The following is a 5,977-nucleotide window of genomic DNA, read 5'->3' as shown; positions in this document are numbered from 1 at the left end:
AATCCCTCCTGCTTATCCTCATCCCCTCAAAGTCCCACCAAGGAAGCTGTCCTGGTCACCTGCTTGGACAGAAACGTATCCCTTTGGATCCCACCCCTTAAAATGGCATCATCTGGGAAGTGCTGCCAGCCTCCTTGCCAAGTCCAGTTTAATGACACACAAGGCCCTGGCCGTTTTTCTAAGTCGGTGAGATTTCCAAAAATGGTTGGAAGGAAAGGAGTAGAAATCAGATCCCGAGAAAATGGGACTTACGGAACCATCATGGGGAGGAGTTAAACTTTATGCTGTGTGGCTTTGCTGTGGCCTCAATTTTTCACTCCCAGCTCTTTTTTAGAGCCTTTCTCTACCTCCTTGAAAAGCTGTACAGTGAGGTTATTCTTCATCACAGAGGCCACCTTCCTACCACCTGTGCTAGGAAGGTGACATTTTTCCCTTTTCTCCTAAAGGTCAAGCTAAATTTATTCCCATATGAGGGAGCCCTGCATGCTGGTCACGCACAGCAGCTGGGCTCTGAGGGATGCCAAGTGGCTGCAGTAGCTCCAAGGCAGGAACCTGCCTCTTCTAGGTGAGCAGCCAAGGGGGCCGCGGCTGCTTCAAGCTGAGAAATTGAGTCAGGTTGGAAGTTCAGAGGCCCCTCCATAAACCTCCTAATTATCAATTTACTGCACCCCCATCCTTTCAGTCCTCAGTTCTTCCATTAGCCCCCAGAGTCACTTGGGAGCAGTCCAGGCGCATTAGTGGCAGTTCGCTGGAGCCACACTCAGATTTTCCTGGCTAGTGGCATTTCAGCTGTGACAAGCAAAGGGTGTACCTGCGTCCTTGCTTCCATTGCTACCAGAACAGACTGCAGCAGAGAATGGAGGTCTCCTTCTGTGAGTTATTTTTATATTTATGTATTTAAAAACAGGGTCTTGCTCTTTAGCCCAGGCTGGAGTGCAGTAGCTCAATCAAAGCTCACTACAGCCTTGACCTCCTGGGCTCAAGTAATCCTCCCACCTCTGCCTCCTCCTGAGTATCTGGGACCATAAGTGCACCCTCCCACATTCCTTGCTAATTTAATTTTTTTTTTTTTTTTTTTTTTTATAGAGACAGGGTTTTGTTTTGTTGCCCAGGGGGGTCTTGAGCTCCTGGTCCTCAAGTGATCCTCCTGCCTTGGCCTCCCAAAGTGCTGAGATTACAGTTATGAGCCAGCATGCCTAGCCTATTTTATTTTTTTAACTATACCTCACAGTTAAGATCTTGGTCCTTCTATCGCACATTATTTTCTAAAAATGAGAAGTGATTAATGCTGACAACAGTGTACCACAGCAAAAAGTAATGAGGCCCTCTTTCTAGGATAAGACTTGCTTCTCACTTGTTTAGTTTTACAACATCTCCTTTAAGGAAAAAGGCCACAGTCACAGAATGACACAGCTGGAAGGGACGTTAGAAATGATTTAATTCAGCTGCTTTACATCTTTTCCTTCAGTTTCCAGATGAGGGAATGAGGTTCAGAGAGGTGAGGAGACTTGGGCCCTCAGGACACCTGGAAAACATGGTCTGAGAAACAGTTCCCAGTGACCTGCTGCTCCTCCTCTGCGGCCTGGGAAGGGCTGCATGTTCTTTACCTTTCTATTTTTGGTATCTGACTCCATCTTCTTGGAAAAACATACACAAAACAAGGAGATGATGTTAAAAAAAATGAGTAACATGTCTACTTCAGAGTCTCATAATCAGGAAACGCCCTCATATGCCCTCTCTGACTCCACAGACCCTCCACCCTTAGTTTCTTAAGCTGTCTGGGTATCCGTTTCAGTATGTACTGCATCTTGGCTGTTTAACTAGGCGTATCTGGTATCCGCTCTCTGCCCGCACTGATTGAGACCCCAAATATAGCTGATTGCAGCAGAGAGCAGCATCTGACCCTGGGGAGCCCCATTCAGAGGCTGATTATCTGCCAACAACATGGCCTAGTTCCTGGCTGAACTCAGGGACACAGACATTGTGGTTTGTCGGCTGTCAAGTGCTGGATAGAAGTAGGTGTCACATAGATCCAGGTACTAGGGTGGTCACCTTGGGCCTTGTGCAGGAATAGTAAGTAGAAAAGTCTGGGTTTATTTTTGTTGTTTTTTGTTTTTCTTTTTAAAGAAGCAGGAGGGTGGAATCCATACAGAGTAATATGCGCCTAAACGACCATGTTCCCCTGAGGCGGAAAGAAGGGCTTCAGCTCCTGGCAATTTCTGGTACCATGAGGCTCTGCTGAACTTCCTTTCTTACCCTTGGCCGGCATGGATTTTTTTTTTTTTTTTTTTTTCCTTTTTGTGGAGAACGGGGTCTCGCTGTATTACCCAGGCAGGTCTCGAACTCCTGGGCCCAAGCTATCCTCCCGCCTCTGCCTCCCTGAGAGCTGGGATTACAGGCGTGAGCCACCGCGCCCGGCGCCGGCATGGATTTTTACAGTCTCCTATCTCCTACCCTTTATTTGTATTGGCTTTAGTCCCTTACAACCACAACTTCCCTAATCAGAACATTATCTTGTACAGTCTGAGTGTGTGTAAGTCTTGTTCCTCAAACCAGGAACAAACTCTCAAAGGCCAGAGATTAATGTCTTGGTCTTTTGAAAAATCTTTCCAGGTAGCTTGTAGATATGACAGCTGTTGATAGGTTAGGCTGAAAGACTTTCTGGAAATCCTGTTCTATAAACCTGTTTAAACATTTACGTCAATTGGCCCTGAGGAAGCCTTTTTGAGGTTTCCAACATAAAGCAGCTCAGTATTAACTGTCATTGGAAGTTTAAGGGAAATGAATGCCAACGTGTCTGATATAGCCCTAACTTTCCCAGGCCTCTTCAGCTGGCAGGCTGAGAAGGGACTCTGGCACTGTAGTAACTGTAGTAACTAGGCACTGTAGTAACACAGAAGTCACTGGCTCATGTAGCGTCATGACTCCTGAAAGCGTCCCTCTACTATTTTTGTGAGTTTCAAGAGGTGTCTCACTTGGGTGCATGGAGAACTTTGCTCATCTGGGGCCACTAATGCTCCACCATCTCCCCTTACCTACTTTTAATTTGCCTTTCCATCTACCCTCTGTCACCTCTTTATTGCCTCCTCCAGTCCTTCTTCCATGTTGCCAGCAGGGATGTCTTCCAAGTGCAGATCTCACCACATATTCTCCTGCTCAAAGCCCATCTGTGGCATATACTATTAGTTGCTTGTTCCTCAGCAATCCCCAGTGCTATCCTATCCAGGTCGGTGGTAGAGCTGGTCCCCCATTAAAGATGCTGAAAGTGTCAAATATGTGCCCTCTTAGACTCCCTTACAGCTAGGGCATGGGGACATGACCTGGTTCTGACCAACTGAACCTGAGGGGAAGACTTCTGAGGGTTTTGGAGAAATATATCCCTTCTTCATATAAAAGACACATCGAGAGAAACATCCCTTTTCCTTGTTTGGGGCTTTGTGTGCTTAAGCCGTATTGCTTGGACTTGGACTCCCATATTGTGGTCATGGGGAGACAGTGACCCAGAGCCCTATTTTGATGAGTTCCTGAAGCTTTCTACCACTGGACTTTTTATTATGTAAGAATATTCAATGTTCTTATCATGTAAGCCACTTTTACTTGGGCCTTCTGGTGTTACTTGCAGGCCAAAGCGACCCAAGATGTTTTCCACAGATCCCTATTGGAAAAAGTTCAAACTCCTTATCATGGGTACATGAGGCCTTTGCTGTGAGAGCCTCCTGGGGGGAAAGGGTAGAGACATTATGTGCCAACTCAAATTACAGAAAAGACTGGATGAAATCAAAACAGAGAATTAATCTAAATAATGATTGTAAACATGGATGCAAACAATGTAGATGCCATGATAACAGAGATATGATAGACAATATGTAAGCTGTAATGTAAAAAAAAAGTTGAGAACCCAAATCATCTACTTGCACACAGCCAACTGTGTATATTAGCATGACTTTCCTATTCCATTGTCTTTATTAGCATAACTTTACTGCTCCAGAGGATCATGTTCAGGAAGATAAAAACTGCAAGCAGCTTTATTGTCTATGTGATCATAAATGTTAAGTTTCAGTGTGGCTATGTTACGGTACCTTGTTGTTGGGTCGAACACCAGTCTAGTGTTGCAGTGAAAGGTACTTTTTAGATGGGATTAACTTTTAAGTCAGTAGATTTTGAGAAAATCAGATTACTCTCCATAGTGTGGTTCTGCCTCATCTCATTCATTGAAGGTCTAAAGAAAAAAGGACTGAGGTCCTGAAGAGAAAAAAATGCTTCCAGACTGCATGCAGACTCAAGACTTTGACATGAATGTCTGCTGAAATTTCCAGCCTTCCAGCCTGCTCTGTAGATTATGGACTTCCAAGCCTCCACAACGGCATGAGATGGTTCCTTAAAAAGAAACACCTCTCTGTTTCTGTTTCCCTGGAGAAGCATGACCAACACAGTTCATTACGGGAACTTCTCAGAAGACCTTTCAACTCTTGAACAGAAAACATCAACAGATATCCCAAGATATCCCTTCCCTCAACATCCTCATCTTGCTGTGTCCACCAATCATTATCCTCACCTAATCTTCTTTTACCTTTCCTCCCCATTGAAAGACAGGCTTTATGCCAAATTTCAAGGCAGGGTCTCAACAAATCAGACTTTACTTTCCCCTCCAAGATGCTATCAGATTCTGTAAGTTGTAGATAACTGATAGCAATGCAAGATAACTCTTGTCTATAGATATACAAATAAATTCCACCAGGTGGAGATTCATTTAATTTCTCAAATGTGAAGGAAGCCAGTTTTGACTCCATTTGAAAATTTCAATATTCCTGATGTCTCTATGTCTGTTTTTTTACATTTTCCTTTGAACTAGTTGTACCTTCTACCTGGTTCCTGCATTAGTAATAAGTTAAATACATTCTTTAATGTGTGTGTTTTTTATCTTTATGAGTCATGATTTTACCCTTTTAAAAATCATTCTTCAACATCAATTTAGCTTTTCATTTTGGAGGGATGACCTATTAACCAAGGACAGGAAACTGAAGTTGGCAAGAAGAGAGGGAAATTGGGGCATTCTCTTAGGCGGTAAGCCTATTTCCTTCCCTGTTTCTCTGTTGAATAAGGACATGAAGAGATTGAGGACAAATGAGGGAAATCTAACCATCTAGCTCTGGGAGTCTATGAAGATGTGGACCCGTGAGTCCACACCCAGGAGTCAGGGAGCACAGGAGTGCAGCTGCTTTGGAAAAACATGTGTTACACACCCTTAAAATTCTTTTTATGCTTGGAGTGATGACATTGAGCCCCTCTGACCCTCTTACATCTGGAGTCCCTCCTTTGATTAATTCACTTTACTCTGCACGCTTGCGGCTTGCATGCTCTTCTTTAGGGCTTATCATCCCATATTACGATGTTTCTATTACACTGTCTTGCATCATTTTGTAAACTACATGAGAGCAGGGTGTGTCTTGTTTATTAGTATGCTAATGCCTGGCACACAGCAGTCATTCAATATGTTTTGTTAAATGAAAGAATGGATTAATATCTCTTATTAAATAATTTGAAAAGTTATCTTTTCCTTTCATGAACAGGTCATAGGACAATTTCCCAAGTATATTTGGGGCTAGAGTTTTCCTTTATCTAGAGGCAACACAAAGTGAAGTCCATCCATAGCAGTTCCCAGGGATCCTCTATGAAGGTTCATCCTGGCGGCCACAGTTTTCAGGCTTTCTGGCTCTTCGGTCCCAAGGTAGCAAGTCTTTGTCTAAAGCACAAGGTTGTGTATGATGTCATGCATTAAAAGATTTTCCTCTAGGTCTGAGGACAAAGAAGATTCTGGCAGGTGCTCTGTGTCTTCTCAGAATTGTCTCAGACCCTGTGTCTTCTCAGAATTCTCTCAGACCCTTGGATTAGATAGAGGGCAACAATAGCCACAAAAAAATTGGAGTCTCCTAAGGAACCTATGTGACTTCTGGGAGAGAAAGGCCCTGGAAGAAAG

Source organism: Rhinopithecus roxellana, chromosome 5 (assembly GCF_007565055.1).
Source record: "Rhinopithecus roxellana isolate Shanxi Qingling chromosome 5, ASM756505v1, whole genome shotgun sequence".
NCBI classification, from domain to species: domain Eukaryota; kingdom Metazoa; phylum Chordata; class Mammalia; order Primates; family Cercopithecidae; genus Rhinopithecus; species Rhinopithecus roxellana.
The sequence above is the reverse complement of the archived record's forward strand: the minus strand, read 5'-3'. Positions refer to the sequence as shown.